We start from the raw sequence: 9668 nt of genomic DNA on the forward strand, positions 1-9668 counted from the left end.
CATGCTGTCCCAAATGGCAAGATTTCATTCTTTTTTATGGCCAAGTAGTGTGTGTGTGTGTATCACATCTACTTTATCCATCCAGCTATCTTTGGGGGGGCTGAGCCCCCAGCATACAGAAGTTCCTGGGCCAGGGATCCAACCTGCACCACAGAAGCAATCTGAACCACAGCAATAACTATACCAGATCCTTAACCCGTTGCATTACCTGGGAACTCCTGTCCATCCATCTACTGATGAGCGCTTAGGTAGCTTCGATATCTTGGCTATTGTAAATAATGCCGCAGTAAACATAGGAGTGTGTATTCTTTTCTAATTAGTGTTTTTGTTTTCTTCAGATAAGTTCCCAGGAGTGAAATTGCTGGATCATATGGTTGTTCTATTTCATTTTTTTGAGGGAAACCGGAATACTGTTTTCCACAGCGGATGCACCAATTTATTTTATTATTATTATTATTATTTTTTTGTCTTTCTGCTATTTCTTTGGGCCGCTCTCTTGGCATATGGAGGTTCCCAGGCTAGGGGTCCAGTCAGAGCTGTAGCAACTGGCCTACACCAGAGCCACAGCAATGCAGGATCCGAGCCTCGTCTGCAACCTACACCACAGCTCATGGTAACGCCGGATCATTAACCCACTGAGCAAGGGCAGCGACCAAACCCGCAACCTCATGGTTCCTAGTTGGATTCGTTAACCACTGCGCCACGATGGGAACTCCCTGGATGCACCAATTTACATTCTCACCAACAGTGTATAGAGGGTTCCCCTTTATCCACATCCTTGCTGCTATTTGTTATTTGCGATCTTTTTGAAGACAGCCATTCTGACAGGTGTGAAGTGATCTTATTGTATTTTAATTTGCATTTCTCTGATGATTAACAATATTGGGCATCTTTTCATGTGCCTGTTGGCCATCTGTTATGTCTTCTTTGGAAAAATATCTATTCAGGTCTTTGGCCCATTTTAATCAGGTTGTTTGTTTTTTGTGGTTGAATTGTATGAGCTGTTGATATATTTTGGATATTAACCCCTTATCAGTCATAGTATTTGCAAGTGATTTCTCTGCAGTAGGTTGTCTTCTCATTTTGTTGATGGTTTCTTTTGCTGCAAAAACTTTTAAGTTTAATTAGATCCCATTTGTTTATTTTTTGCTTTTGGTTCCTTTGTCTTAGGAGACAGATCCAAAAAATATTGCTACAACTTATGTCAGAGAGTGTTCTGCCTATGCTTTCATCTAGGAGTTTCATGATTTCCAGCCTTACATTTATTTAATCCATCTTGAGTTTATTTTTGTTTATGGTGTTAGTAAATGTTCTAATTTCATTCTTTTACATGTAAATGCTTTCAGAACTTCTCTTATAAAGACTCTCAATTAGCATTATTGATCACTTTCATCTTTAAAGCCTCTAATGAAATATCACATATCTCCAGGTTGTTGGTCATTCTTTTCATTCCTCTTTTGTTCCCCCTGTCATCTCATGGATGTCAGGGCCCCCTAGGAACCTGTCCTTGGCCCTTCTCCATCTACATTCTCTCTGGATGATCTCACGCTTCTCAAGGTTTCATCTATCACTAATATTCAACCTTTTTATGGTAATTTTTCCATCAGTGTTCGACCTTTAGCAAATAAATACTGCTCTTGAACCTCATAGAGTTTAGAAATGGATGGCTCCTATGCTAGATATGTCAGTCCTGCTGACATATTCCATTGCCTCCTACACTCATCTGACTTCACCCACAGTTTGTGCATTTGTGTCTTGTGACCTTGATTGGAATAGGAGGATCTGGCCGAAGGGGGAATCAACTCTCAGACTGAGTTACGCTAATCCAAATTTTTTTTGAGAACTTGACCCTGCACTGTCATGAACAACATGGGCAGTGGTCTCAGATGCTGATTTAACAGCCCCAGTCACAATGTGACTAGGCTGTACATTTTCCGTTTCATCCCCAGATACCTCTATCATCTGATTATTGAAAAATCTGAGCTTATTAGAACATTTACATTTACATTTTAATTAACTTGTCAAAAGTAAAGCTACCTTTTCAAAAATTAAGACAAAAATCCCCCAGCTCATCAGTATCCCTGGGGTGTTGGTTCCCAGACCCCTATGGATACCAAAATTTGTGGATGCTCAAGTCCCTTACATAAAATGGCACAGAATTTACATACAATCTGCACACATCTTTCCATATATGTTAAAATATCTCTAGATTACTAGTAATACCTAATGCAATGTAAACACTATGTAAATAGTTGCCAGCCTGCAGCAAATTCAAGTTTTGGTTTTTGAAACTTTCTGGAATATTTTTCCCCTACAAGTATTTTCTATCTGAGGTTGGTTGAATCTGCAGTTGTGGAATCCTTGGATTCTTCATCTATGGCCTTTCTTATCTTGAGCATCTTTTGTCATCAAAATCATCCTTCATGACCTTTGGATGCATTTGATACTTTTGACTCTTCTCTGCTCTTTGAAATAGTTTTTTTTTTTTTTCTCTAAATTTAGCTTCCAGTGACTTAGTTCCAGTCACAGACATGGCTCAGATCCAGTGTTGCTGTAGCTGTGGTGTAGGCCAGCAGCTGTAGCTCTGATTTTTGACCCCTAGCCTGGGAACTTCCCTATGCCACAGGTGTGGCCCTAAAAAGCAAAAAAAGACAAAAAAATTTTTTTTAATTTTGAAACTTTTTAAAAAGTAGCCTCAAGCACTTAGTAGTATCCATTTACATGCAAAACCAAGGCTCAGGCAATTGCAGATTCCTTAAGTATCGTGCCGGCTAACATGTGATTTAAGTTTTTAGTGTGTGTGTGTGTGTGTGTATGTGTGTGTGTATGGATAATATATATATGGATAATATATATAAATGATACTATATATATAAAACATTCCTTGAAAAATACTGTATTTAAGATTTTAAGCTGGTTTAAACTGGCCTTCCCTGATTTCCCATCGTGGTGCAGGAGAAATTAATCTGACTAGGAACCATGAGGTTGAGGGTTCGATCCCAGGCCTCGTTCAGTGGGTTAAGGATCTGGCATTGCTGTGGCTGTGTGTAGGCCAGCAGCTATAGCTCCAATTGGACCCCTAGACTGGGAACCTCCATATGCTGAGGGTGCAGCCCTAAAAAGCAAAACAAATAAATAAATAAACAAACTGGCCTTCCCATTATGCCCTCAGATATCCTAGTTAGTATGGCTTTATTTCATATGACAAAATTTAAAAAGTAATCAAAATTCTAAGAGCTAAGCAAGCTAATTATGAAAAAGTGGGAGATCAGCGTAATGGAGAAAATTAGATGTCACAGCTCAACTCTTCAGATCATTTACCACAATTTAAAAAGGAAGTGGGAGTTCCCGTCATGGCTCAGTGGTTAACGAATCCGACTAGGAACCAAGAGTTTGCGGGTTTGATCCCTGGCCTTGCTCAGTGGGTTAAGGATCCACTGTGAGCTGTGGTGTAAGTTGCAGATGTGGCGCGGCTCCCATGTTGCTGTGACTGTGGTGTAGGCCGGTGGCTACACCTCCGATTAGACTCCTAGCCTGGGAACCTTCATATGCCACAGGAGCAGCCCAAGAAACGGCAAAAAGACCAAAAAAAAAAAAATATATGTTATATATATGTGTTATATATATGTGTTATATATATGTTATATATATGTGTTATATATATATGTTATATATATGTGTTATATATATATGTTATATATATATGTTATATATATGTATATGTTATATATATGTATTTCCTAGTGCACAATGGAAAGTATAAAATTTGGGTCTGTAGGCATTTAGAATAAGCCTCCCCAAAGTGGGCTACTTTGGCATGAGGCTTATTTTGAACTAAATGCTGTTAAGACACTGCAAGTTCAGTAGAAACTCACTGCCCCTCTCTTAACTACCTAGAAGAATTTAAATTGAGGGTTTTTCTTAGAAAAGGTAATTACCAGAGATAGAATTTATCTCAGTGGCCCCATCTACATGACAGAACAAACATCTAATTATCCAGCATTTGCTGCTCTTAATGTCCAGTGAATGACCCTTCTGTCCTTGGAAGACCAGAGATCAAAAAGATAAGTTTCCCTTGCTCATGAGACATGGCGCCAGGGCTTCAGCAAGAGTGGTTTGCTTCTCTACATGGACAGAGGTTACTCAGGGAAGAAAGACTTTAAAATTACTCCTGTTTACCTAAGGGAATTCAATGTTCAGAATTAAAATTCCACCTGTCTGGTGTGTGTGTGTGTGTGTGTCTATATATATATATTTATATATATAATATATTTATATATATTTATAAATATATATATATATATATTTTTTAAAAGACCAAGGGAAAGAGAAAAAAGTTGAGCTACACAAAAAGAACAGAATCTTGTTATAAAAGCCAACATAGGGAGTTCCCGTTATGGCTCAGCAGAAACGAATCTGCCTAGTATCCATGAGGATGCAGGTTTGATCCTTGGCGTTGCTCAGTGGGTTAAGGATCCAGTGTTGCCATAGGCTGTGGTGTAGGGTGCAGACTCAGCTCAGATCTGGTGTAGCTGTGGCTGTGGTATAGGCCAGTGGTTATGGCTCCGATTTGACCCCTAGCCTGGGAACCTCCATATGCTGAGGGTGTGGCCCTAAAAAAGACACACACACAAGGCAACATAACTGGACAACCTGGGTTACTATAGGCTGTTTCTTATTCTACATCCTCTGCCCAGGACTCCTAATCCGCTTACATTTGTAGGAGTCAAAATTATCCACTTTGAAAAGACTCATTCACAGGTGATTCCTGGAGCAACTGAGGAGAAAGTGTATAAATGGGTTACAAAAGTCATTAAAGCCTTGCTTTCTGGAGAATGATCTCATAGATTAAAGTACCATCATGGTTTCCATGCTGGACTCGAGAATCCTGTCTCTAATTATGGATGGATTTGATGACTTTTCTTCATGCTGTTTTTAGGTAGAGTTTAAAACTGCCTGAAAGATGGGCAGAATTTTACAATGGAAGATAATTCAATTCATTGTATTGGCAAAGTCAGCAAAGAGTGAGCGGAATTCATTGGATGCTCGAGGTGGGCTGTAGACCCTCCTTACATTTGCATGCCAGATTGCATGTATGCGCATGTGCGTTCTTCTGGGCGAAAGGGCCATACTTTTGGTAGAATTCTTGGAAGGGCATGTAAACAAAAGTTTTTAAAAGAACTGTAGACCTAGAGGTCCCTTTTGTGGTTGAATGAAAGCAGGTGTGACTTAGATACTGCATTGCTGTGGCTGTGGCCATGGCTGGCAGCTGCAGCTCCAATTCAACTCCCTAATCTGGGAACTTCCAAAAAGCAAAAAAAGCAAAGAAAAAAAAAAAACAAAACAAACCCCAAAAACCAAAAAAAAAATGACCCAGTCTCTTGTAACATTACCTTCTTTGATTCAACGTTGGTTCAACCCCCAACAATTCTATGAAATGTTTAGTGCCAGTATTATCATTTTCCTTAAATTGGAAGACACTGACCTTCCATAGAGACTAAGATAGAAGCTAAAGATCAGAATCCATTCCACTGGCTTCTCTATGAGGCCTCAGTGTGAAGGCCTGAACTATGGCATCTTCGACCTACACTGCAGTAATGCCGGATCCTTAACTCACTGAGTGGGGCCAGGGATGGAACCCACATTCTCATGGATACTAGCCAAAAGGGGAACTCCTAGACTGGGCCTTTTCTTTTTTTTCTTTTTCTTTTTTTTTGTCTTTTTGCCATTTCTTGGGCCACTTCCGCGGCATATGGAGGTTCCCAGGCTAGGTGTCCAATTGGAGCTGTAGCCGCTGGCCTACGCCAGAGCCACAGCAACGCGGGATCTGAGCCTCGTCTGCAACCTACACCACAGCTCAGGGCAACGCCGGATCGTTAACCCACTGAGCAAGGGCAGGGACCGAACCCGCAACCTCATGGTTCCTAGTCAGATTCGTTAACCACTGCGCCACGACGGGAACTCCTGGGCCTTTTCTTTTTCTTTTTCTTTCTTTCTTTTTTTTTTTTTTGCTTTTTAGGGCTGTAGGTATGGCATATAGAAGTTCTCAGGCTAGGGGTTGAATCAGAGCTGCAGCTGCTGGCCGAAGCCACAGCCACAGCCACAGTAACTCAGGATCCAGGCTTGTGTCTGTGACCTTCACCACAGCTCACGGCAATGCCGGACCCTTAACTCACTGAGCGAGACCAGGGATGGAACCCACATCCTCATGGATACTAGGTGGGTCTGTTTTGGCAGCACCACAATGGGCACCCTAGACTGGGCCATCTTGATGCTAGTTTCAGCACAGTGATTAGTCATGCTGTCAACACTTTGTCCCTGCAAAACAAAACAAAAACACTTAACAAATAACTCTAGCACCTCTTTCAAGGAGGCTTCTTATGCAAGCATAACAACTCAGGGCACCGGTACCCAGAAATGCTCTTCCTACATCACCATCCCATGAAGTTCCACCTCTCAGGAAGAGAGCCATGGATTCCTTCCCCCAATTCCACCCTGACTAGCCTGCCTTGTCCACTCTCTGTTGGCCTTTGTTCCCTTAAAGGAAAGTGCTCTTCTTACTCCTTTATCCACCTTGTCTTCTGGTTCACTCACCATAAAACCAGGGCTGAGATCATTTCTTCGGGCAGAAGGAGGGAGAGGAGGAAGCTAATAGTTCATACTAATAATTTTATATTTTTGCTTTTCACCCTAGCACCTGTATTTGGCAATGATCTTTGGAGACTTCTACAGCATTATAGAACCATGTAAGGTGGGTAATCCTGTCCACAAACTCACCAATCCTAATAATTGACACCCTCCTTACCACTGATACAAACTTTTTTTGCACCAAATCATCAGAAACGGTCTCAAGTCTGGTTTGTATCACATAACTCACATGTTTAAAGGCTTAGAGGAGGAGATCCTTATCACTTATCTGATAAATACACCCTGCAGGTGACTATTTCGAGACTCTCGGTTTTCTGTCACACACACTCCATACCTGTCATTCTTCAGCTCAGCTTCAGTCACGCTTTGGTCACACTCACCTTACTCAGTCCCACCTGAGCAGGCCCCTGCCATCCCAAGACGACTCCTTTCTCTTCCATGTTTTAGCACATGTCACACACTGAGATGCTGGGACCCCCCCTCCTCAAAGAAGGTCTCTTCCGTCCTCCTGATGTCTGGCAAAGGCGGGCACTCAGTGCTGTGGAATAGTGAACAAATGCTGCCTCCCACCCCTGAGGCACTGGTTCCTATTTATCACTCTCTTTGCAAATTTGGCTGCAGACTCAGACTATCTCTGTCGGAGCTAGTTTGTATCGAGTCTTCTGCTACTGCATCCCCAGCAAGCAGTCCTTTGTTCAGCAGATAGTCACTGAGCTAGGTGCTGCTCTCAGGCCTGGGAAGAAAGCAATGAACCAAACAGATAAAAATCCCTGCCCTGGAGTTCCCATCGTGGCACAGTGGAAATGAATCTGACCAGGAACCATGAGGTTGTGGGTTTGACCCCTAGCCTCACTCAGTGGGTTAAGGATCTGGTGTTGCCCTGAGCTGTGGTGTAGGTCGAAGACATACGTGGCTCGGATCTGATGTTGCTGTAGCTGTGCCGTAGGCCGGGAGCTGTAACTCCGATTGGACCCTAACCTGAGAACTTCCATATGCTGTGGGTGCGGCCCTAAAAAGAAAGAAAAAGAAAATCCTTGCCCTCGTGGAGCGTTCATCCTAATAGGAGAGAAAATGGGTGCAGTCAACATCTTACCTTCAATTTCAACTTCATTCTAATTCAGCTATTTTGATTCTATATTGATTCAAGGGACTGTCTATAGACACCTGTGGTGGATATTCTGCAAAGACAGGTACCAGCAACTCCTCCTAAACCTGCAGACATAGAACTACTTCTCCCACCAAGAGGTAGAGTCTGTTTCCTCTCTACCTGACCCTGAGCTCCCCTGTGACTTGATCGATAGAATCTTCAGATGTGACCACTGTGCCAGGGCCTGGCCTTGACCCAAAGGGGCCTGACAGCTTCCACCTCCTGGGAAACCAGGTACCACGTAAAGAAGCTCAGCCTATCCTGCTAGAGAGAAGGCCATGCAGAGAGAAAGGCCCTGAGGATGAGTGACCATGTGGCAAGAGCGGACATAGGGAGGAGAACCAGGTGACAGCCAGCATGAAGGCCCAGCCATGTCGGTTAGGCCACCTCAGACCTTCCAGCCACCAGGTGAATGCAGACCCATGAGTGAGCCCAGCAAACATCATTGCAGCAGAGATAACCATTCATGATGAATTCCTGAACCAGTAAAATGGTGGCCGTTTTAAGCCACTCAACTTGGAGGTGGTTTGTTAGGCAGCAACAGATAACTGAGACACTGCCCTAACCAGTCGGGGGCAGTATCTTCTACGTGTCTCTAAGTCTTCATCATGTCATTAGGGTTGGGCAAAAAGTTAACATCCAGTCAAGTTCTGATGAGTGAGTATTTATACAACTAACTGGGGGAGAGGATTCTGGGAAGACGGCAGAGGGTGAAGCACCGGAAGCTATCTCCCCACCTAGACATCGACTGCACCGGCAAAATCTGTCAATTTAACTATTTGGGGCCTATGAAGGCTTCCAAATTCCAGGGGAAGCCTTAGCTGGTAAATTGTGGAGCATTTCAGTCAATTCTGGCTCTTAGGACAGTAGGAGCTGCCCATCCCCCACCCCAACCTCTTGGCAGACAACTGTGCGTGTGTTCCAGGAACTGCTGCCCACAGCCTGTGGGAGTGAGGGTGAGCCAAAAGGATCCTGTCCTCCAAATACCAGAGCTCTCTGCTCTGACTGCTGATTGCTGCTCCTGACCACAGAGCCCAGATGGGAGCTGAGTGGCCACTGTCGCTGTACCTCCTCCACGCTGCCCCAGCCCCTTCCCTCTGGTTAAAGTGACTTCCAGGGGATCTGAAAGGCCAGAGCTCATCTCTTCCCCTCCTCACCCCACCCCCTAGTCATTCTTTACTTCTTCCTCTTTCTGGAGCTAGGCACTGTCAGTGGCCAGTCTATTTGCCACATGTGGCTACTTGTTACCATGGCTCTAGATCAATCAATCTCTTCCTAAGTTTTTTGGGTTTGCAGCAACTGGAGTTGCCTACACTGCTCTGGGGAATGCAAAATGGTAAAAGCTCTGGGAAATGCTTTGGCAGTTTCTTGAAATGCTAAACGCTTACCATATGCGGCAGCCATTCCACTCCTAGATGTTACCCAAAGACAAGTGAAAACAACCCACATAAAGACTTGTGTGAATGTTCAGAGCAGGTTTATTCATAACAACCCCCCACCCCCCAAATGGAAACAACCCAAATGTCCATCAACAGGTGAGTGGATAAACAAAAGGAGATATAGCCACACAGTGGAATATTTCTTAGCAATAAAAAGGAACAGACTAGTGATACACACAACCAAGTGAATGCCTCTCACTTGGTTATGCTGAGAGAAAGAATCCAGACCAAAAAAAGGTACTCTCTATATGATTCCATTTATATAAGATTCTAGGAAAAAAAAAAATCTATACTAGTAGAAAGAGATCAGTTGTTGCCTGGAGTGCGGGACAGATAGACTACAAAGGGGGACTTGAAAACTTGCGGGGGTGATGAAAATATTCTGTATCTTAATAGGGGAGGTGATTCACAGGTGTGTGCATCTGTCACACTCA

Source organism: Phacochoerus africanus, chromosome 15 (assembly GCF_016906955.1).
Source record: "Phacochoerus africanus isolate WHEZ1 chromosome 15, ROS_Pafr_v1, whole genome shotgun sequence".
Lineage (NCBI taxonomy): Eukaryota > Metazoa > Chordata > Mammalia > Artiodactyla > Suidae > Phacochoerus > Phacochoerus africanus.